Source organism: Seriola dumerili, unplaced genomic scaffold (genome assembly GCF_002260705.1).
Source record: "Seriola dumerili isolate Sdu_G_001 unplaced genomic scaffold, Sdu_1.0 BDQW01000191.1, whole genome shotgun sequence".
In the NCBI taxonomy this organism is placed as follows: Eukaryota; Metazoa; Chordata; class Actinopteri; order Carangiformes; family Carangidae; genus Seriola; species Seriola dumerili.
This window is the reverse complement of record NW_019174446.1, coordinates 2903947-2927808: the sequence shown is the minus strand read 5'-3', so window position 1 is coordinate 2927808 and position 23862 is coordinate 2903947. Positions and strand designations below refer to the sequence as shown.

Below are 23862 nucleotides of genomic sequence, written 5' to 3'. Positions count from 1 at the left end.
GCTCAGCAGCAACAGTACTAGGCTATTTACTGTACGTTGTTATTACGCAGGCTGGACTTGCAGATCGATAAACGACCAACAACCCCACGTCCCTCCCCCCAAATACTCGTTTGACATACCAACGGGGGAAGCCCTATCCTTCATCAAATCAGGGCATTCTTTAAACAAAAGGAAATCACTCCAACCCGATGTGCCTCAACGCCTGCTCGAAAGCCTTCCGTCTGTAATATCATGTTCTCGAGCGACCAGAGTTATAATGCCCCGTGAAATGTTGATAAAACCAGCTACAGAACTAGACGCAATGTCTCAAACTGCATTTCCCCTCCGTTTTCTTTTATCCTCAGGTAAGTGATCACCCTTTTCCATTTCACCAATCCAATACAATCCCAAAGCCTGCGCTCTCTCCGACGCCCCCTCCACACATACACTCTCCTCAGATTTGTTATTTATTATCTTCCCGGGGCGCATTAAAGGCAGAAAAAGCGCACGACAAGTTCCAATATTTCTGGCTGGCCGCTCCATGGTAAAAAGTGTCCTTAAATCAGAGATCGCATTCCGGGTGCGGGATCCTTCGGTTCATATTGCTTCAGGGAACTCCTGAAGGGAGCGAGAACAAGGGGGAGGTTAGTGCCGGTGCCGGTTAACGTGCCTTTTCTTCCTCTCGCTGTGGGCGAAAATCTTCTTCTCTGGTTGCAGGAAGAGGCGAAGGAGCTGCCCGGAGGAGAGAAGAAGCGGGGGGAAAAATGCAGTTTGAGACATTGCGGTTCAGTTCTGTAGCTCCCGGTTTTATCACATTTTCAACGGCGGCTTTCTCGGCGCCTCAGAACATCTTACAGACGGAGCTGTTCGAGCAGGGCGTTGTAGCACATTCGGGTTTCTCTTTGGAGTGATTCCTTTGTTAAAGAAAATTGCCCCTGATTATTGTAGAAGGGCTTCCCCGTTGGTATGTCAAACGTGTTATTTGGGCGGGGGACGTGGGGAGTTTGTTCCAGTTTATCGATCTGTCAGCCAGCACTTCCTGTCGTAATTAACAACGTACAGTTAGCCTAGTACTGTTTTGCTGCCTTGCAGCATATTTCTGGCTGGATGATGGCCGATCAGTGATTGCTTGCGCTGCTGCCGCGCGTTGGCTGTGTGCCGCGCGCACTGTTACCGCGTTGAATGTTTGTGAAGACAACGTTGGTGGTGGGGTGATGTAGGGGTGGTGGGGGGTGGGGGGGCCTGTTGCTAAAATGAACCGTTTAGGTGGACTGTGACCATGCCGAGGTGTGACTGTGCTGTGCACGTAGCCGTGTATGTATGTGTGCGCGTGCGCGTACGCCCCAGCGCACCGCTGCTGCAGCATGTGTACACTGCCTCTGCCTCTGCTGCTGTTGTGCCTGAGAGGAGAACATGAAGGGTTGAGGAGGCTAAATGTACATTTTAAAAGAGTCCAGGGCTGGAAACACCACCCCCAACACACCCACACACCTACACATCCATGGCCAAGCTACCTACACACTCAAGTACAGGACATTATGTTTCCTGGAGCCAGCGAAAGTATAGCTACATATCAGAACAGGTATGAGTGACTGACATAATCACGTCTCAACTGCAGAAAACCATTAACTAGCATATGAGCATATTACATCCATAAGTGTTTAGACTAAGTCTCACAGAACAGTAATGAGGCTATTTTCGTTTTTTCAAAAAGCAGTATGCCAACCTTTTAGCAACGGTGTTACTGCTATTTTCATATTTGAAAAGAAGTGCTTGTGTGGTGTGTTGAGAGAGAGAGAAGTTGGATCTCACTTAGATGCATTGAAGCATATTATGATTAGTCTGCTAAATGCTCTGTTCCCCCGCGGAGAGGCCCCTGGTCATCTGGCTAGGCATGGCTGTTAGACACATTATGCAGACTGCAGAAGGGCTCCAAACTTGCAAACAGACCCATGTTCCTGCAGCCGCAGGGCTTAGAGAACATGCAGGCCTCTTTCTTGGTATAGATGCAGGCACCGTATCTCCACACCATGCACTGTCTGTCTCCGGGGACTGCATGTCTTTTCCTCTTGTCCCCCACCCTACCGTCAGAAATAATTTACAGCATTGCTGGGCTCTCTGCCACCTCACATTACATGGCCAGAACACTCAGCCACTGGAAGGACTGAACAGGGGGCTCTGTGCCTGGAAACTGTGATCCAGCAATCATCACATCTGACTGATTAAATTGAACTTATTTTCCATCACTACCCTTTTTTTCTTCTTAGCAAAATCCTTCAGTAGGAACAGTCTCTGAATGGTAGCTGATGACAGGACTAGGCTTCTTTCTTATGCTAAATGATCATATTTGAAGTTGGCTAATTGCTACACCTAAATGTGAGAAAGTCTTCATGTGAGTGGCTTCAGTGTTAATAGGGTGCTGCAGGGATGACGTATTTTTGTCGGCCAACCCAGATGTTAGAATCACCCTGGTGCCCTCGACAAAAAGCCAATGGGATTTTTACATTGGCTTTTGGATATATTGCAGAGAATAAGCTCTGTGACTAACAAAGGTGTATGTACACATTTGTTCAGAAAGATAATCTTCACAAATTAACACCACATTTATGATTTTTGAAGCCTAAATACAATCTCCAGGAGTAAAAAGCTAATGCTAGACTATAAATGAACTACACCATGGTTGCATGACTTCGTCACTACTGCTAAACTTCCAACTTGTAGTTTGATTTAGCGCTTACCTCTTCTACAAAAGCCTTTCCTCCTACAAAGTTAGTGATAGTTTGCAAGACCATGAGTATAAATACTTTGAGGCTGTAAAGGCTGACCTGTGAGTACTGGTGATGACATTTAACGTCCCTGACAACCTCTGTAGTCTCATTTAGCTGCTTGTTAGTAACCCGTTTTTAAGACAAGTAAAATCTTAAAAACTTCTCCTGGGGTATCTACTGATGTATTTTATGTCGTAGAGTAATACGTAGAAAGTCTTGAGCTTGTGTTATCCACAGAGCTTCAGGCATTTAACCAAAAACCCATTCAAAAAACCCATAGACTTCGGGATGATGGACCGGAGGTATAAGAATGTTAACTTATTTGGGACTTTGGGGCCAGTGTCAGCCTCTTTGTCCACTATTTCCTGGGTCTGTAATGTATCTCACAGGCACACAACAATAACACAACTCTGCAGACCAGCAGTGTGTGCTGTTATCAGTGGCTAGCCAGCTTGGCCATCCGTTCGATCAGGGCTGTTTGTGTGCGAGTCTGTTTCCCTCTCGCTCTCTGTTTCTTTCTTTCCCAGGCCAGGCCTGCTAATGGGCTGTATGCTTTTAGATCCATCTTCCATGTATTATGCATGTGTGCGTCAGCAGAGGTCCTAATGGGGTGTGGGGATCTGTTCTTAGAAGGCCTGAATGGTTTTGAATTGAGTGGTCACTACATTTAAACTGCAACCATGCTCACCCCCCCTCCTCTAATCACACACAAACACACACACACACACACACACACACACACACACACACACACACACACACACACACACACAAACACACGCACACCTTCCACCCTATCACACCCTCACTGCAGAAGGTCTTTGAGCTTTCTTCCCTGAAATGCCTGAGAAGTGTGTCTGTTGTCGGACGGCTGTTTGAAGCCATAGAAGAGATGTTGAGTTGAGTTTGTGGTACACATCTTATAGTCTTTTCCCACATGACCCTATTGTAAAGCCTCTGATACAGTATAAGTGGGATATGAATAGCTGCATTTGAATTTCTGCATAAATTCAACGTATTGGAAGCAGCACTGTGTTTCAAACCCAGCATATTAAGTAAAACCCATATTGCTGCTGTTGAATGATTCCAAATGGGCCGCGCAATCTTGGGTGTGATTTTAGTGAGCCATCTTCATACTCACAGCTGTTTACTTCATCCCACAGTCTGATATATTGTCCTCTTGCAGTGACAGCATATTTGCAGCTGTGCATTTCTTCATTTTATGGCTTGTATGTGCAGTACAGTGTGTTCAGATAGCAGGAAAACCAACTTGTTTCCACCATAGTCACTTCTACACTGAAGGTTTCTATGAAGTGGAAACCCCCTGGCTTTCTACCCCTCCCATCCCCATCTCTTCACTTGTCCCCTCCAACGGTGGGGTTGCCATGGTGATAAGGTGTAATGTTTGATCAATAAAAATGATGATGTATGTTCCCTGTCTGTTAATCCTAATGTCAGCCAGGCCTGAGTAAAAAGACAGAGGAAGGCATGGAACAAAGGATGTTCTTTCTAACAATGTGACATTTATTGTGATGAAAAGACAGGAGGGTGGAGCAAGTCACCTTTGAGTTTCTATATTGTATTTTTTCATCTAAAATCCTGCTCTTATCTGTCTGGAGACACAACTTTGCTCCAGTATATTCTCTCTATGCAATTTCTCCATGTTAACAATTAATATTCATTATCTACATTATCTCAGACTTTATGCCCTAATATGTTGATAATGACTGATGCAGTTTAACCTTAAACCTCTTTTTGTGACTCCTTGATCATCTTAGTGTTTTTACATCAGCCATAATAAACACAATTCAACTTGTTCCCACCCTCTGCAGACGGCAGGAAGAATATTAATACACATATAGTACAGGAAAGGTTTCATGAAACAGCTGTAACTAACTAATGGAACCTGAATTAACTTCCTTAAGGAGGCATGAGACGCCTTAATCGAGAACAAATCTGAGCTTTTCAGCATTGCATCTGTAGAAGCTAATTTGTCTATCAGAGCAAGACCAGGCTAGACTTAGACTGAGCTACTACAGCAATGTGTGTTTTTAAGTGCACTGGGTATCCTTTCATTATTTCCTAGCGGAGTAGTATTACATAACAAACATGTAACTCCTTGAGTCTGGGCAATCAAATTAACCAGTTTTCTAAACAAGATACTGTGATGCTGAAAGGCAGCTAACTTACTGGCATGTTTTCTCCTTGGCAGTATGTCATTGATGGACTGGTTATCAGGATTATTAAATGTCTGTATTAAGTTCACCCATAGCTACGGCTGATGATGCATTCATTACTAGACATCTCAGGTCTGGACAGCATCTGGACATGTCTGGGCCTTTGTTTCCTTATGAATAAGTTGAGCAATTCAAAGTGAGGCCTGTTCTGTTTTGCTCTCGGTCTCTTTGGTGTGTAAATCAGTCCTGCACATTCTGTACAGACGCTTTCTCTGGAACAAGTAGAATAAACAGAGAGAGGCACATGGAATGAACCAGGTTTCATCTCCACTGTTTTGTGTGTATCATTAAACTAGACAAGCTGCACATTGCACATGATTATTTTACATCTTCAGTAAATGCTCACATCCAATTCATCATGCATGTAGCATATGAGACACACACTTTCCATTTGGATTTCTGCTCTTGCAGCTTCCTGTCAGCCGGTATTGATAAGCATTGTGGATGTGAAGTGAGAGGAGCTCAGAGGAGAGACAAAGCAAGTAAAGAAAACAGAGAGGGGAAGACAGAAAGTAGCAGGAGGAGGCAGGAACACCCAGGCATCAGTCACCATGGTGACAGAGCTGTAGATGAGGCAGACACAGCAGGCTGCAGCTTGTGGGACTCTGAACCCCTGGAGCCCCAGATTCATGTTGATGTGACAGAACTGGGGGAAAGGAGAGGAGGAAAACGAGAGGAAAGGGGCAGGAGGAATGCGGGAGGAGAGGAGGAGGAGGCCGACTGCAGACCTAGAAACCAGAGACAAGGACATGGATTCACAGCAGTCCCTCCCTTGGCTCTTCACAGACCTGGACACTTGTGTTCATTTGGGGGTGCATCCACCTTGATATATCATTGGCCACACTGTAGTGTACATAACATTTACCTATGCCCTGTTTTTACCCTTCTTTATCAACTGTATCTTGTTTTCTCCCACAAGTACACATTAATGCCTGGCAGATGCAAAATCAAGCTGACTTAGCTGCTCCACTGGAGCTACATGGAGTTAAATGCCTTGCTGAAGGGCTTCTCAGCAGTAGCTGCCGAGGGAGGGGAGAACATTACACTTTGTCCCTACCCACATTTTCCCAGCCAGCCTCAAGGCTACCATCATCTCTTTTTTCAGCTCTGTGAGTACTATAAAGTAGCATCTTGAGGATTTAGGTGTAGGAGTCAAGCTGAGGCTTTGCTGTATCCTCAGTAGTTTATTTTCGAACCCCCTCAACATCCCGTCACACCTCGCCCACGCTCAGCCCACCCTCAATCCACCCTCAGCCCACCCTCAGCCCCATGGTGTTGTACCCGGGTGTTGGCAGCACTCAGCAGCTGTAATTAAGCCAGCCCTTTATTGGTTTTGTCCTCACCAAGGGAGATATGTGCAGGAAGAAAGGAGACCCTGGTTTATTGCCTGGGCATCTAAGAGAGGGGTTATTATGATTGCACACTGGAGAGAGAAAGAAAGGAGTGGATACAGAGGGAGAGATAAAGTGGAGAGAGTTGGAATGATAGCAGTGCAGAGGAAAAGGGGAAGAATAGTGCGAGAGAGACAGCGGTAGAGGCGAAATCGATATGCTCGACTCCTCTCTGCTCCTCTCTTCTCTCACCAAATCATATCTCAGCATCAGACAGAGAGTGAGAGAGGAAGAAAGAAACAGAGAGAGCGAGAGAGAGAACTGGTAGCTAGCGGTGGGCTGTGTAGATAGATAAGAATCAGGCTAATGTCCCCAGCTCCAGACCTGCAGCCACTGCTGCTAATGCCGCTGCCCATAGAAGGAGGTGAAACTGCCTTTGCCAAGGTTTGGTTACAGGTTGCCATGGCAGGGTCCCACAGCCAGTGGTACATGTGATATCACCCAGTGAGATGTACCTTGTGTATAGGTTGGACTGGCCAGGCCGTTCTCAGCAGGGAAACAGGACGAGGGAGATACAGAGAGGTACACAGAACAACAAAAGAGAGAGGGAATACTTTTCAGCCTCAGCTCGTACAGAGTGCTGACATCTGGGCTCTTTTCATGCTCATGGAGCGAAACTGATTCCCTCAAAGGCTGAATAGGCACATGCGCACATGCATTGCTGTGTGTGTGACCCTCAACCTTAACATGTCAATAATGGTTGAGTTACAGTAGGCATAGTAAAACTACATTTCACTTTGGCATTAGAGGCCACTTCCATCTCTGCCTCAGGTCCTTAACTTCTTCTCTTTCCACTCACTGATGAACTAAAGAGAATGGCTGCTGAGTGGTGTAAATGTGAGACTCAGCTCCTCTGTGTGTGTGTGTGTCCTTGCATTCTCTTTGTGAGTGTGCATGGGGCTGCACTTGTATGTTCATGTGTTTGAAGCCCAGTCCCTGGGAGGTCTTTTTTCTCTTAAAAAGCGTCTTTTTCTCTGCTGCCAAACAGATGTTTGATGTCATCTTGTTTTTAAATAGCCGAGAGAGAAGAGAAACTGCACACGCTGCATGGATAGTGCTCTGCTTTCAACCATATGCCTTGATGTGTGATGCTATTTGTCAATGTCAGTAACAATTTAACAGTTTGTAGAGGGGTTAAATTCGACTGCTTTTGCTGTCGTAGCTTAGCGTCAGTGTGGCAGCTTAGCTGGAGTGCTGGGGTGTGTGTTTGGCCTTGATGGTCAGTGAAGTTGCTAATTGAAAGCTAGGCTATCTACTCCTAAAGGTGCTTCTCAGCATCATCATTCTTGTTTTACATTCTATTTATTGATTAAAGAGGCTTGAAGGGTCAGACCTGAGGAAGGTCAAGAGGTGGGCTTTCTTAGCTAAATCCCTGTTACACAGTGTGGTGGAGTCCATATGACACGACTGAACAAACACTCTACTGTCACTAAGTCACTTACATTGCTCGCTGCATATATGGAATCTGTTTTAGCAATATTACTATTTCCACTCCACATACCCAATGCGGAATTGACCTGATAGCATAATATTTGCATGCATTGTTTCATGAATGGGAAAAAGACTGCTTTACACATAATCCTGTTGCTGTGCCCCAAATCCAAATCTGTTTCATGCTCCAATTTATTCAATTACCAAAAATATACTTGAAGAAGCTGTGTGATAAAGCAATAATGAAAAAGCTTAATCTAAACATCTGCGTCTATCCAGCCCATTGCTATCATCATCCGTCTCATCCCCAGCCCGTGCTCAAATCCTCTTTTGCAACACTGATGGTATTTCACAAGCTCAATGAGATTAATTATTTCCATATTTTGCAAACATTGCGCCGTGTGTGCGGCTCCCCCGTCTCCCCACACGTGTACAATTAGCTCAGTTCATTTGTGTTGCAAATGAGCCGGCCCTGGCGGTGCTCGGCAGCCTCCCTGGGCTTCTCCTGCCACGCAGCAAAGAGGAGAACCCAGCCGAGGAGTGATCAAAAGCCTCCTTCTCTGGCAGGCAGATGCTGAGTAAACAGAGAAGAAGAAGCTCCAGTAACTGTCTCCTCCCGCTTCCGCTTCTTGCCTTCATTATTTTTGGAGTCTGCTGGCTGGCATTAATGAAACCCCATGTAATATTCATTTAATTCCCAGTGTTTACTAGTTCATTAGGTTTTAGGATAGTTCTTGATCTGATCTCCAGGGGTGGCTAGAAAGAGGAAAGCTGACTTTGAAGATTTTTCTCTTTTCACCAGCCGGGCTTCCTTCCATTTATTCATATGTCTCTCTTGATCCTGTTAGAAGACCGTTCACAGTCCTCTCCATGCTTACTGAATTGTATAGCATTCCTCTCCCCTCGTTTGCTTCACCACACTTCAGCTTTCATTTGTACAAATATAGCAAAGTTTGAGGGCTGTTTTTGGATTTTGGTGCAGCGATACATCAAATGTAAACCAGCGACCCAGTTACTACCTGTATGGAAAATAATTTAAAGACCTTATCCGCACATAATACAGATCAGTAGTACTACTGTCTGTGACGTACAATGTTCTAGGAATCTAAGGGAGAAAAGGTGGCTGTGTATCAGCTGATTAAAGAGATGAGAAAATAAGTTTAGGTTCATCATCTCTTTGCATCCTTGACTTAAGTTAACTGCTGTCATAGATTAAATGTTTTCTCAGACCATGGCCCCCTCTGGCCAGTTCGACTCCCTGGCTCAGGGCATGTGTTACAGACGCTGTCCTATGCAATTACAATTAACCCACACAGCCCTTTGGTCTGGGGCTCGCCCTGCAAAGGTCTGACCGTGGGTTCATCGATTGAGACGTTGGCTTGTCAATGCCATTGAGCGCAGGAGAAAAGGTCTTTCTGCTGAGCGCACAGGGACACAGCAAGTGGCTTTTTCATCAGACGCAGAGGAAAAGGCCAAACTTTGTCACAAAGCTCGCATTTCTTAAGTACGGTGAAGAAATCCATCAGGTAGTGCTGCAGATATATCGGAAAACGTAAGCTATATTTTGCATCTCAGTGATCATTGTATAGTCAGTTTTCAATTTTAGATTTTTTGACGGTATCTCGTCTTTACTGCATTTTTCTCCATCTTGAAGATGTTAAATTCCTACTATCTGCACCTATCCTGAATTATTAGTTTGACTAGATTCTTTCTGGGGTGAAGCAGCAATGTCACACTGATGTACTAAGTATTAAAAACAGTCATTTAATAATAGAAAATATCTAATGTCATGTTCTAAAACTTGTAAAGTAATCGGAGACTCTTAATTATATAGACAAGCATCTTCCATATCAGTTTGCTTGTTAGCTTACCCAAACTCTTCAACCCTTGTATTTAACAGAACTCCACAATGTTTCTTTGATCTATGTGTGTGTGTATGTGTGTGTGTGTGTGTGTGTGTGTGTGTGTGTGTGTGTGTGTGTGTGTGTGTGTGTGTGTGTGTGTGTGTGTAGTGACATCTCTCAGACAAGGAAAGTGCTTCAGAAGAGAGCTCGGAAGGCACCGTCTTCCCATTACGTACAGCTTCCTGTCTGCCTGCAGGCGAGCCTTCTAGCAGCCGATCTGTTTGAGTTCAACTTCAGAAAGACTTTGGGGTTGGGGGGAGAGGTGGGTGGAACTGGAATGGAGAAGATGTCGGGAACAGTAGTTTATACGTTTGAAAAAAGCACTGAATTTAATCGCATTTTCAGAAAGTAACTGACAGGGAAAATATTTCACCATGCTTTGCTAACTAGTCCCTGAACAGGATTGAGAAAATGAGATCATCTCATGTGGTTGCTCCAGTGAAACCCATTGCACACACCTCCCATTATTCTGCTTTCTACCCTTTCTCAAATTTTGCATGACTAATTTGGCACATTGTGGAACAAAACCTGTGTGACTGTGTGTCTCAGTTACTGTCTAAACAGACTTTTTGTAGACTTTGCTGCTGTTGTCTTTCATTTTTTTTTTTTTTTTTTTTAAATATTTCAGCACTAGTTCACTTTGCGTGGAGTGGGACTTCACGTCAGTTACTTTGTAGTCAGTGCATATCAGAGTTTGTTAAGCTGGGCAATCCGTGAGCGATACTGTAAGTAGCGTACATGTTGATTTGATTATGCCCAGGCCCCAGCCACGGAGATGCATTGGGGTAACTTGGTTGCAGTGGCTTCCCTTTCTTATGGATGTAATTGGAGATTGCTTATGCTTTCCCTAGCAATCTCTGCACTTCACATTTAGTCCACTGTTTTTGACATACAACATCCAAGCAGATGAACAGTTTGTGGCATAGAAAGGGGCAATATGAAAGAATATATTACATTTGATCCCACATCTGTACATCCTACGTTGAAAAAAGATTCCTACTCATAATCGTCTGATTTTTTTGCAGAAAGTTTCTAGTGTTCAAGAGGTGCACAGCGCCTCCCACCACACACACACAGGCTTTACTACAATAATCTGCTGTATTATTATTATTAATTTATGAATGGTGTGTTAAAAATAGCTCCGGTGATGGTAAACGTGACCTGTGCTGGATTGCCTGAAGCAATATGCAGTGTGTACTGTTGTGGAACAAAGACACATTTGAGTGGAAATGCTGCAGTGAAGTGGGCTCCCTCGTGTTTTTCCTGTGTTCTCTTTACATTTTGTAATTGTCGTACTTAAAATCCACAGTTTCCACAGTAGTAGGAGAGTATGAACACTCATTAAATGCTTTAGTCTGTCACAGTTGCAATTCTATCAGTTGTATATTTTACTGTTTCTATACATTGTAAAAAAAAATCAAGCATTTAAAAAGTGGTTGGATTTCCAGTACATACAGACCTACAGATATTACACATCACCTGGTGATTGGATTTTAATATTCAACCCACTCAGGATATAATGTGTCCAAATCCAGAAACTATTCAAGCATGAATTGGCTCTAAACTCTGCAGTTTGCATTCGCCTTTCTATAAAACATCTTTCTTGTTTGTGACTCCTTTCTTCAGAGATTAACACTTCTACTCCAGCCAAAGTCTAGCAGTGTAGAGTTTAGCTCACGTGATGTGTGGGACGCACTAGTTACTGCTCTCTCAATTAGACTTGGTATCATGGCTTCTCCCTAACTGGATGGTTTGACATCTTTTTAACTCAGACACAGCATTAGCTGATAACACAACAATTATTTATTGGAGTATTCCTCAGAATGCTCTCTTTAATCAGGGTTATGTATTTGATTATACTGGTGATGCTGAGACTTAACCAGTAAGAGTATACACTTGTCTGCCTGGCATCATCAGGCCCATTTTCATTAATGAATGGGTATCAACAACTGCTGTCAGTGCAGTTCTTTGTTCTTACTATTCAGTTTGTTTCATACTGACACGACAGCGGATTAGAACAGACCTCTCCACATCAGTGACAGCCATCTTGGTTATTGGCAAAAATGCTTTAGCGGTGCTCATCTGTCAGCCATCGTATCAAACCCGCCACATGTTAGATAAATGGTTGTGATGGCCCAACCTGTCTCAGGATGGATGGAAATGCTAAAGTTAGCATGCTTACATGCAGATTGGTAGCATGCTAACCTGGTGAAAGTTGAGTTGAGTGACAGAAGTTAAATTTATTTTTAAGAGTGTAACTTCCTCGTCTAAAAAAGATAAATGCTATGAGCATGAGTAGGATTAGGTGGAATTTAAGAATGTCAAGTGAGACAGGAGGTTTTGTGCAGATATTTTAGATTGGCATTGGTAATACTAGACGGTGGGTTCACCCCCCTGCCCGTTTGTTCGCACAGGATAACGCTACAGGGACAAGCATGGACAAGTGTTATATGGGACAATAGAGGCCCAACCTTGAACTCAAAATGAAGAGCTATTTAACCTTGACTCCATCACCATTTGTCAGCAATGATTGGACAATAACCAAAGAAACATTGCTTACCTCTCAGGCCACTCCTTCCTCCCTCTGACTGGATCACGATTCCTGCAGCTCGTATGTCCCTCGTGCACACACCCCTTCGCCCTCCTTAGTCTTGTCGTATATTTGGTACAGGGAGGGCTTGGCTGTCTTCCGCGTCGTGCCGTGCTGCTGCAGTCTTATCTGTTGACAATAATAGACTCAGAGGAGTTGGGAGAAGGGGGGGGGGTGGAGGGACTAATGTGAGGAGTCCAGACCAGCCTGAACCGCTGCTGGTTTCCCAAGAGGGTCGTCGGTCTGTCCAGCCCCAGAGATGTTATTTTGGGCAGCAAGGATTATTAAAGCATCCTCTGACTCACCCCTCAGCTTTTTTCATTACCTCCTCACTTTCTGTGCAGCCAGACAGCCGCGCAGCGTCACTGCCTTTGATTTCAAATGCAGCTTGCTCACTGGAATGAAAAATGCATACTTAGCAGAACCAAGAAGAAATGCATGTGTGGAGAGTGTGTGTTCGTGTGTATGTGTGTGTACGTGTGTGTGTGTGCGTGCGTGCGTGCGTGCGTGCGTGCGTGTGTGTGTGCGTGCAATTACTTGTGTGTCAAAGAGGGAACAAGATGGGGAGACCATAGTTCTTGAGACATTTTTTTCCGATGCAGAAATACAGCCCAGCGTCAAATTACAATAGAATTTGCTGGTTTATGAAAAGCTCAACAAATCTCAATATGTTCTCGACACAAAGTGCTTTGTGAAAACGAACAATGACTGACAAGCACTGAGCAATCAACATGCTATATCACAGCAGCTCGCACCAAGACTCTCCATACTCTCTTGTATTGCGTTTGTGTGTGGGGTGAAAGGATTCACGTCATTATTTAATCCTTTTATCGCACCTTAATTTCACCTGTGTGAGTGATCGTACAGCAGGAGGATGCATGAGCGTTGCTTTGGAGTTTAGCATAAAAGTAACAACAATAATTTACCTGATACCCTGTGATTTTTTGTTTTTTTGTTGCTGACTTCCAGTGGTTTAACGTCTTACTTTGCTGCAGTGATGCAGCGTACTCCAGGGTGTGTCAGTGCACTGTGACATCACCGTTGGGTGTGGTTACACAAACAGTAGAGCACACTCCCAACCACACCAGAGGTGGTCAGAGGTAAAAGAGACTTTCAGTTTTCAACTAGAGAGGGCAGCAGAGAGGGCAACAAAATGCTGCACCAAAATGCTGCTTTTCGGTCAGTGGTACAATCCTCTCCTAGAAAATTATGTTCATTTATATATTATATGTATTATGAAACGGTTTTCCCAATTACATTTTGGTGGCGGAAACGCTGGCTGGATTATTTTCAGAGGCAATGTTTTTTTTAATTTTAATCAATGAAACAGTACTTTTATGCCGGGCCCCAGAGTTACCAGAACGTGGTCGGGGTGGATTGCAGTATACAGAGTGTGACTGTGACATGAGGAAGAAAATACACATTTGGGTAGTTGAGACTTGACGCCTGTCTGTCTCCATGCAGTGCCCTGTTTTATTGTATTGCTAAATTAAAACCCTTACCTTACTAGCATCTAAAGGCCCTTCCTGGCCCCCTGCTAACTTGACCCAAGGTGTTACACTGTACGGCCTCTAGAGGACATTACCTTTTGTTTTTCTACACCTTTTGATCACCTTGTTATCCTGTCTGACGACATGTCTGTAACCCCAAGTCAACTGTATTTACATACTGCTGCCTAACATAACCATGAACTACTTTAATAATGCTGTAGTGACTTTAAGTGGATACTGTACTGCAAGATCTGGCATTTTTGCAGAAAAAAAACTGTCAATGAACATCTTTCTGATATGTTCAGTATCAACATCTTTGCAACTTGCCAAATGTAAATTAAGAACATTTCCTCATTATTTCAATACAAAACAGAATCTCTGATGCATTATGTTTCCTTCAAAATGAATTTGCTGTCGTAAGTTATTTGTATATAGGAGACAGGTTTGGTTGCGAACACCTATAGGCTTTGTAGAGTTATAATGGAAAAAGCAGTTGATCCTTACTTTGATGACTTTGATGTTTAAATACAGTGACTCGCACATAATTCTGCATAATGCTAAATATTTATACAGTATATAATGTAATGACTTTCCATGTGTATCCAGTAGAAACAAGAGAAAGAGAAGAAAGAAAACAGGAAAAATTAGACTTGTGAGTTGGGCTGAGCTCCAGAGCTCTGAGACCCTGCATAGGATGTAAGTGTAAGTGTAATTAATGGATGAATGGAGAATTTTTCCAAATGATTCTGAAGTGCTATCTGAATCCAGGTGGAAAGCAGAAGCTTTCTGTGAGAAGCAGATTTTAGTAAAACATTACAGCATAATGTCTCTTCACTCTGTCTCCCAAGGTCTATTTCATTCCTTGAATGCATTTTTTGCCCAACCACGCCTTCATCAAATATCTACAAAAGAGTAAACTCCAGATAGATCTGCAGACATTTGGACTTGACGTAGAAGGAAAAGCACAGGTGTTACTAATAACATTAATGTAGGCTCTGTCATATTCATGTTTCCCAATAAGCCTTGACAGTGTGATAGTGAGCCAGCACACACAATACCAGGACCCTGGACCTGAAGAAGCTAAACAGAGTTTATTAATGAAATTATTTACAGCTTGGACGTCCTGTGGCTGGACGGTTACGGTACATCCCATGTAACTGCAACATCTGCTGTTTGATTCTGGTTCGATTTAAAAAATAAAAAAAACGTATACATGTTCTTCTCCTCTAACCTTTCTCTGTAGGGAGGGGAGAGGCAAGCAGCAGCATAACAGTCCTTACTTGTAGCTAATCTTAATGGCATATTCTGTTGGGGCTTGGCCTACATAGTGCACTAGCGGTGCCTCTTCTTAAAAAGGAGACCTAACAGGCGGTGCAGTGCGGAAGATATATTAACCATACAGAGTATAAACATAGCATGAGCACACAAGGCACCGGTTGGTCTGCTCACAGACAGGAGGCTGGAGTCTCTGTTCGTGGAGCCAATTAGTGAACACACTCACAGATCTGCAGACTCTGTCAGCTGAGCTGATAGATGTGGGGCTGTACAACTTCTCTGTCCACTTGCTTCACACAAACTTTCCACAGAGCAGGGAGGCGAAGTGAGGGAGTGTCTGCCATCTGTTACTGTGAATGCAACTGTGCTGTCAGGCATCAGGCTGTCTACATGTGTGTAGGTCTTATCATTTATTCATTTTCTAAAATTAAAAACAGAAAATCTGGTAATTTATCAGTGTTTATTTTAATAACCAAGAAAAAGGTTCAAAAATTGGGTTTAAAGAATAACATTTTCTTTGAGAACATTCTGTACAATTTTTTATTTATTTATATTTTTTGACTTTGAGGGCATCTGTTACATAATTATCAGCTTATAAAACTCTTCTGTAGCCCCAGACATTTGTTTCGGGGACACGCTAGGACACATTGGTCTAGCCTTTAAGAGACTGTCTCATGACCACAGGGTCAAAGGTTTGAAAACTGTAACAGTCTGAATGGCTATTGTATATTATCATGTATAAGAACATTATTTTACTATACTTTCTTGCAGGCACCACCACATCTGTGCCACAAATCCAATTGCAATCACTCCTGGTTTTCGCAGGTTATATGTTCATATGCCACTTGTAGTTAAAACGTAAAATAGAAAGATTCAGCATTTTGACAAATATTCAAACTTCACCAATGTCATTCAGCGTCCTTCTCAGGCCTGCTGTGTCATCATTGATGGTCTGAAGTCATCTTCTTGTCTCCCTGAGTGGCAGTCAGATACACACTCCACTCAAAGGTACTTAGAGACCTGCAGCCGGGCCCCGTCCCTGACTGTGTGGCGATAAAACAACCCCATTGGTCCTCCCTTCAGTCTCCGTCCTGGGAAACGCTGTGTCAACAGCCCATCTCCCACCTGCCCTCCCTGATTCCACGCTCCCGTCAGTCAGCTGTCACCACCGTCATCACACACAGCACATAGTAGTGTATCTGCAGTTGAACTCAGGATCCGCCTCATGGGAGGGCTGAGGTGAAGAGGGAGGGAAGATGGAGAGAAAGTGAATGGAGAAACATGGTGACAGATGTGAAAAGTGTTGAGGCAGAAGAGTGAAAGAAAGAGGCAGGAAGAAAGACTTGAACAAAACCCAGATGCACAATGCACACACATGCACCATGTAGACTTGTGTAGGTCACTGAAAACCAGCCATGTCATCATGGTGCAGAACCAGGAAAAAAGTCTTTGAACCATTTTTTTAATGCACAGAAATTATGAGGTAGAGAAATATCTCCATCTCTCTCTCTATCCCTCCCTCTATAGCTCAATCTCTCTCTCTCTCCCTCCTCTGAATTTGATTTGATGCCTGAATATCCACCCTGTGGATAAAAAAAACATAAACCATGTAATTTGTTCAGTTTAAGGATCATAAGACCTCAGGCTGAATGAGATTAGGTGAGACCTCCTGCTCTGCTTGTGATTGGTGATAGATGTGAGCTAGTAATCAACCAAGGAATGTAATCCCTTCCTAGGCAGAGGACTGAATGGCCAGCCAATCGTAGCGATCACATGATGACGGTGTTAAACCCGAAAGTCGGCTCGATTTCAGGCCCCCAGAAGCCTTTGCAGCAGGGTCATAAACTGTGCCATTCATCTACATCCAGCAGAGTGGCAGGGCACCGTGGGCGCAGCAGACCGACAGAAACAAAGCAGGTCACGCTGATGATACAATATCATTTGGCCATGAGGAGATGCAGCTGAACTGTCGGATTGCTGCAGGACTTTAACCCGGTTTGATTGCACTAGGTAACGGAGGGGGGGTTGGATGCGTTTCTTTTACTCTAAGGGGCGTCCCAGATACACAGCGGCCGGCTGAGTCAGTCTTGGAGGGGAGAGTGACACTGCATCTGTAAATGTACCATTAGAGGCATTTTTCCTCTTCCTGTCTCTTCTTCTCTGACTGCTCTTGGTTTAGACACGCGCATTCAGCTTGTTTTTCTTCTGCTTGTGCTTTCTCTCTGGTTATCTTATTTCAATAGAGACCGTTCCAGGATGTATTGTTGTCATTAGTGGGCCAGATTCCCTCTAAGAGGAGAGCTCTGCAACACAGCACCACTCATTTGTTCTCATTTGACTTCTCTCCATTATCCGCAAAGTAGAGGTGGCACAATCCCCACAGGGGCAGCGTTGCATTTTCACCTTGATTGCTTTTGGCTTTCTTATTTAACATGTTTCTTCAGCGGCAGCAGAGGCAGAGCGGACAGAACTGGTGTCACCACACTCAGTTCGAAGAGCACTGCCGCAAAACTACATTTGCTGCTGCTTCTGTGTTTAGATCATCCGTAGCCCTCTACAAATAAAACAAGGACGTTTTGTGTGCGAAGGGAGGGAGGATCGGACGAATAAAAACATGGCCTGGTTGGAGGCTGTGAGCCAGGTGTGGTGCTACGTTTGGATCGGACTGGACTGCGTTTGTGGACTGTTTGTCTGCAGACGGCCATGTGATTGCGTGGAGTAGTCAGGCTGAGGTTTGAACTGAGCTGCTCCCCAGGATCTGACAGTTACGTGCAGTAAGGCTGATTTACATGTCATAATTTAGACTCTTATAAACACTTTGGATCTAGAAACAAAGTTAATATGGACAAACAATTTAAATGTATATCTAGTGTGTCATGTATGTTGTGTTTCCTGTAGATAGTTGCTAGTTCAAATGTCCCATGTCTATAAAGCATTACAGTAGACAGCAGATTGGGTATTTGTGCAGTACAGTTGGTTTTTTCTGCTCTAACATCTGCAGCAAATTCCAAACAACAGAGCATTAGATTTCTTTGCCTCAGGGATAATTGTCACAGCGGCATTAAAAAAGCAGCGGCTTCATCATGGTGTTTTAGTTTTCATGGCATCACAAAGATGTAAAAGCTCAAGCTCATATATCTGAAATGCTGGATGAGGCTATTGCAGTGAGAGAGCGAGGAAGCGTGTGTGTCAGCGTGTACATGCGTCAAGGTGTCTGCACATGCAGCTGAGTGCATGAAACCAGCAACATCTGTGAAGGGTTCATCACTTACAGAAAGCTTCCTCATTGACTTCCAGTTATTGATCTTTGTGCTTGTGGCATTTCTTTGGTTTTAAATGGATAAATGGGTAGCTGCGGGTGCACATTGTCTAAATCAAGAAAATGTTGAAAAACAAAGCAATTCTTTGTTTTGGATTGATAAAACCATGTCATCTAATGCTGTTGTCGTTACAGTAGCTGTGAGAGGAAAGAAAGGCGGACATATTGAGACAGGGAGGCAAAATGAATCAAATAATCACAATCTAAATTTTGCCTTGTACAATTAATTGAGCTCGGTCATGATGCTCTGCAGTAAGAGTTCAATAAATTTGTGAACTGACCAATCACAGGTGCTGAATATACTGAATAGTTTTTAATATGTTGTGCTGTGATTAGCTTCTCTCAGCTTCCCATATACATAGCAAACTGCAGCTGTTCTATAGCTGCATTTTGCTATGATGGTGGTGAAATTTATTAAATGTTTTCTCTAGTTTTATTTAATACAATGTGAAGGTCAAGGCAGTTTTCTGTTGTTCAAGTACATAAAACCATTTTTTTCTCACCAAAGATAGATGACAAATATGATAAATAATCATGATCCCAGTCTTGAACAGATGATTATCATTTAAACCAAACTGTGCATTAATGACAATAAGATCATGAACTGTGTTTATGTAAGAGAAAGAGGGAAAGAGATGACTGTGCAGGGATATTGGTCTACGCTCAAAAGCTGCTATACAGTAAACTGAGCTCTAGCCTGTGTGTTGCAGATGCTCTGTGTAAATGGATGTGTGATAACCCTCTTTTTTTTATCATGGACCCACATCAAATGTTAATGATTTGTGATCACAGGCTTACTTCTCGATTTTAGGCCTTTCATCATATAGATGAGTATTGGGAGTTACACACACACACACACACACACACACACACACACACACACACACACACACACACACACACACACACACACACAGGTAGATAATCTAGTCCATTTGCAGCCAGGGAACTATAGGCTCAGGCTCTGGATGTTTCTGATCTGAACAGGAACACATCTGACAGGGCCTCTCATCACACCACAGTATATCGGGGAAATTTCACCAATTGGTTTTTGTGTCATGTTGCAGAAAATAACAGCATATAAAGGTTTTATCATGGCGAGCATGTCGGGTCACTTCTAATCTTTTAGGGTCGCACTTTTTAATCTTTCGGGGCCATAGTGTAATCCCATGATTTTTGTGAGCCATGGATTTGATACATTATGCTGCTTTTGATAAGGACAGTGTACTTTAAAAAGATGATTATAATATTGGAATTACCTCTAGAGCACTGGAGGTGTATGCGGCTGGGCTGGCATCAAAAACAGAAGGGAGGTTTACACGACATCTCAATGATGTCTGCATCCTTTCTGATTTATAATGAGTGTGGAAGTTTACCCCTCTGCACACAGATGTACTTTGTACACTCCTTTGCTGTAGATGTCAAAACATGATCCTTGGCAGCCAAATGAACACCTTTTCTATCTATGGGTACATGTTTCTTTTTTCCCCATATTAGATGTAAAAGTCCTGGTGTCATAAAATGAGACCACTGTCACCCTCCCTGAATTGAATCTTATTGTCGTCACCGCCCTTGTCGGCAGCTGAATGAGGTCTTGCAGCTCGTACGCTGTCACAGCAGAGGTTTTCTATAGTTAGCTCAGAAAAGGACAACAGCAGTAACGAGGGCTGCTGTTATTCCCACAGCGGGAATGTACAGAATGGTGGCTTGTATTCCCACACTCTGCCTTGCAGACAGTGAACATGTCTCTCTATTGTCGGCCTGTTAGGATGAATCACTGCGGGTTGATCTGCTGCACACCACGCTGCCTGTGCTGCGGCTCAGTGCCACATTTGTGGTGACATCACGCACGCATCTTGGTATATAAGGAGGTGTGATGAAGGGAGTACGTCACCGTGTGCTTCGTGACTCTATCGTTGCAGCAGCCAGGCATCTGTGCATCATCACAGGCATCACGATCCAGTGGTGTCCCGTTCTGTCATTCCAAGCTTGAGCCTGACTAGTGTGGTGGAATTTACCATGCATACCAGCTGCATGTTTAGCTACAGGAGACAGTTACCTGTCAGCTCCTCTGCTTCCTTTTTTTCATGCCTCCTCTAATTCACACACATTGTGGATGATATCCTCCCTTCTCCCTCCCATCTCTCCCGTCTCGCGTTTTGTTTCTCCTCTCTTCCTCTCTGTCTGTGTCACTGAGGATGGAATGCAAATCTAAGATCAGCAGAGTGTGTCATGGCGGAGCTGTGGGGGGCTCAGAACTATCTGCAGAGAGGCTATTACAGTAGCCGTGGCAGCTGGAGCAATGTGGGAATAATGCACAGTGCGAAATTAAGTGCTGCGCCACCGCTCTGTTGTACTTACTGAAGGCTGGTTTAGCGCTGACAATGTTAGCATCATGATGCAGATGCTGATGGAGAACAGCGTGGTTGCTGGCTGCCAGAGACATTTCTGTGTTTGGACAGGAAGGACATGCAAGCCTAAACAGGAGCAGGGAAATGTGATACTTGTGTCAAGATGAGTTAGAGCTCGTCAAAGGGCAGTTTGTTAACGTTTGTTGTAGTAGCCATGTGCATGTTCTATGTGCATGTTTGTGTTCCGGGTGTAGGATTTCAACACAACTTCCCAGAGGAGACATTAGCCTGAGGCCCTGAGGGCATACTGAGAGTCAAAGTGAAGCATTTCTCAGGCAGCCAGTGCAGAGCACATAAAACACACTCACCGACACAAACACATAGGCATGCACAAGTGAACGCACGCACCCATACACATGCACATACTTAACACACCCCTCTATCATCATCAAGTCATTATAACGAGATGTTTCTCATGCTCCTCACACACTCCTCCAACCCCCCTACTCCACGTTCTCTCCCATCCAAGTCACGGCGCCCGTCCCCTCCTCCAGCATATAATTTGTGCTGCCGCTTCACTTTGGATTTGTGAATGAAGCACCGCTCAGTTAGTGTCCAGGAGCAGATCATGAATAATGCAACAACCCTCATGTGTTTCTCCAGCTGCGTCTGAATCACTCGTGAGGCTGCGTTTGGATGCTAAGGTGATGGGAGGCATTTGTTTTGATGTGAAACAGAAAGGAGAAGTCACTTGTGTGATCTGGCTACATCACAGACTTCAAATGTCCTTTTGTCTTTCTCTAGGTCTTTGTTAGAAATGAGGATTTGTTCATTAAAGTGCATATTCATTAGACTCTTGTTGTGTTTCCATTACATCTTTGGCGCTACAACTGCTGCAGTGTTTCTGTACTCCATTTGCAAGAAATCACATGTCAGATCTTTCATCTTGATTTGCTGTGGATGAAGTTATGTAATAGGTGGTGGCATTTTCTTGCTGTGGTATCCTGCCAGTCATTTTTGTCCTCGGATAAACATCCCTAATAGGCTTTTATTACCTGGCTAGTGAGTGTATCAGTATCATTTTTACTGGAAATGCAGACAGTTATCAAAACTGCATAAACAGCTTTTAATGGCAGAAATGGAGAAAGTAGACTCCAAAACAAAGTCACAGCAGCAGCAACCAGTTCTTGTCTTGTGTTAATCACACATCCAGCAGAAACAGGTCAACACTGGTATCCTCATAGGAAGATTGGCAATTGGCTTACAGCTCCCTAGAGCTGTGATATTAACTCTCAGTATTAGTAACAAGAATTTCACATGAATTCATTTGATTTAATCGTGATATGAAAAATGTCAAGCATTAATTAGCAGCATTAATATCTTCATAAATATCTTAGTCTTTAGCTGCTAACCTTCTCCCTCTGCTGGGCAGGTAGCTTACAGTCGGTTTTTTATTTTATTTTGCTGGACCGCAACAATGAGGCTAGCCCAATAAATGCGAATGTTGCTGATTGATGAACACTCAGCTGGCCCAGTGTTGGAGGTACCCCTTTTGCCGTTGCTCATGCAAAATGAATTGTTTACAGGGTGTGTTGCTAACTTAGAGCATTTGTTGCTAAATGAACTGACTTTTAGGCTCCTTTAGGGACTATTTTCAGAAAAGCACTTACCAACAACATCTACCAACTTTATGGAGAAACCTTAGCTACTTTCTGTAGAAGAGTTTCCAGTATTGCCCCACGAGTATGAGGTTGGGCTTTTCCTCTGCAGGCAGACCTATGCTGAGCTTGTAACTTTCTTTCTGACTGATTAATTAACAAGTGAATATAGCTGAAATTACAGCACAGCTATTGTCTTCAACTTATGGTGATTTTTTCAGACGATGTTTTGGTTATAAAATAAGGATTTTAGCAGCAACAGAGCAGCAGCTTGTTAATGGCTTGGAAGTTAATGTTGTCTTAATGGGCCATGTTTCAGTCTCTTTTTCAAACTTGTTCCGTTCTATGACAATAGAAACATAAAAACATGTAAATGACAACAGCTTTATTGGGAACTCGGCTGTATTAAAATACTGTATGTGTGAGCACAGAGAGGAGGAGAGAAGCAAACAGATAAAGGGCTGAAACCACCTGACGCTAGACAGAACGCAAATAGCCTACGACGCGGTCCAGCCATGTACAAGGTTTGGACCTAGTCTTGTTCTGAAAACAGCCTGAGAGTGAGTTGTGGACCGTGAAGAAAACAATAAGCTAAAAGATGCTAAAATGCTGTGTAGAGCTGAGAGGCGCTGCGGAATCACGTGACATTTGTCCTCACAATGTACAATTCACATATACATAGTCACTTGATCAGTTGTTGATATGAAAATATTGATCAGTGCAGATTTAAGGAAGAACCAGAAATAATAAATCAGTAAAGACATGCTGTATTTGTAAGAATGTTGCTATGTGGTATTTTGGGATTTTGCTGGAACTGGATCAAACAATTGTGTTATTGTATCCTTTCTAGTCTTAAGTAAATCTTGCTTTTATGTACTGGTGTTGCTGGAATACACATTCGTGCTGCTTCATTGTTCGACTTCTGCCCCTCTTTAACAGCTCATATTTTAACTGTACAGTAGTTCATGAACTATACACGAGGCACATTCATCATTCTATCCCTCGCTGGAGCTGGCACTTCTCTTTGGTGAGATTACTCAGTGTTCAACACAGAAATTCAAAACAGAGAGCACAAAAAGCATCTTTACCCGCACTGTATGTGCTTCACCACAGTGCTGATGTCTTGTGGTCTGTACATTCATTATCCTCAGACTGTGATCCAGTAGGCAGGGACCAAACCTCCTCTGTGGTTCAGTGAATCAGCCAATCACACGTGAGGAGCCCTTACCTTGGCCACTGAGCAAAGCTGGCAGCAGTGATTTATGAAGCCCTTTGAAATTTATGGAAAGTTGTCACGTACAAAATTAAGGGAATGCTTCACAGAGCTTTTTCCTCACCGAAATGTCATTATTATTTTGGTGGAAAAGTGGGAGAAATGTAGGAGAAAAATGGCTTATGAATAATTGATTCTGAACAATGGAATAAATGCATTAACACACAGTTAGCCTCCTCCAGGCTTTTCATCCACT

At 43.5% G+C, this 23862-nt stretch overlaps 1 protein-coding gene across 20 annotated transcripts in view; it reads left to right on the top strand.

Annotated features, from left to right (window-relative positions):
- rims2 (regulating synaptic membrane exocytosis 2) overlaps nucleotides 1-23862 on the top strand; it is a 144378-nt gene that overhangs the window by 45838 nt on the left and 74678 nt on the right. The window lies entirely within an intron of this gene.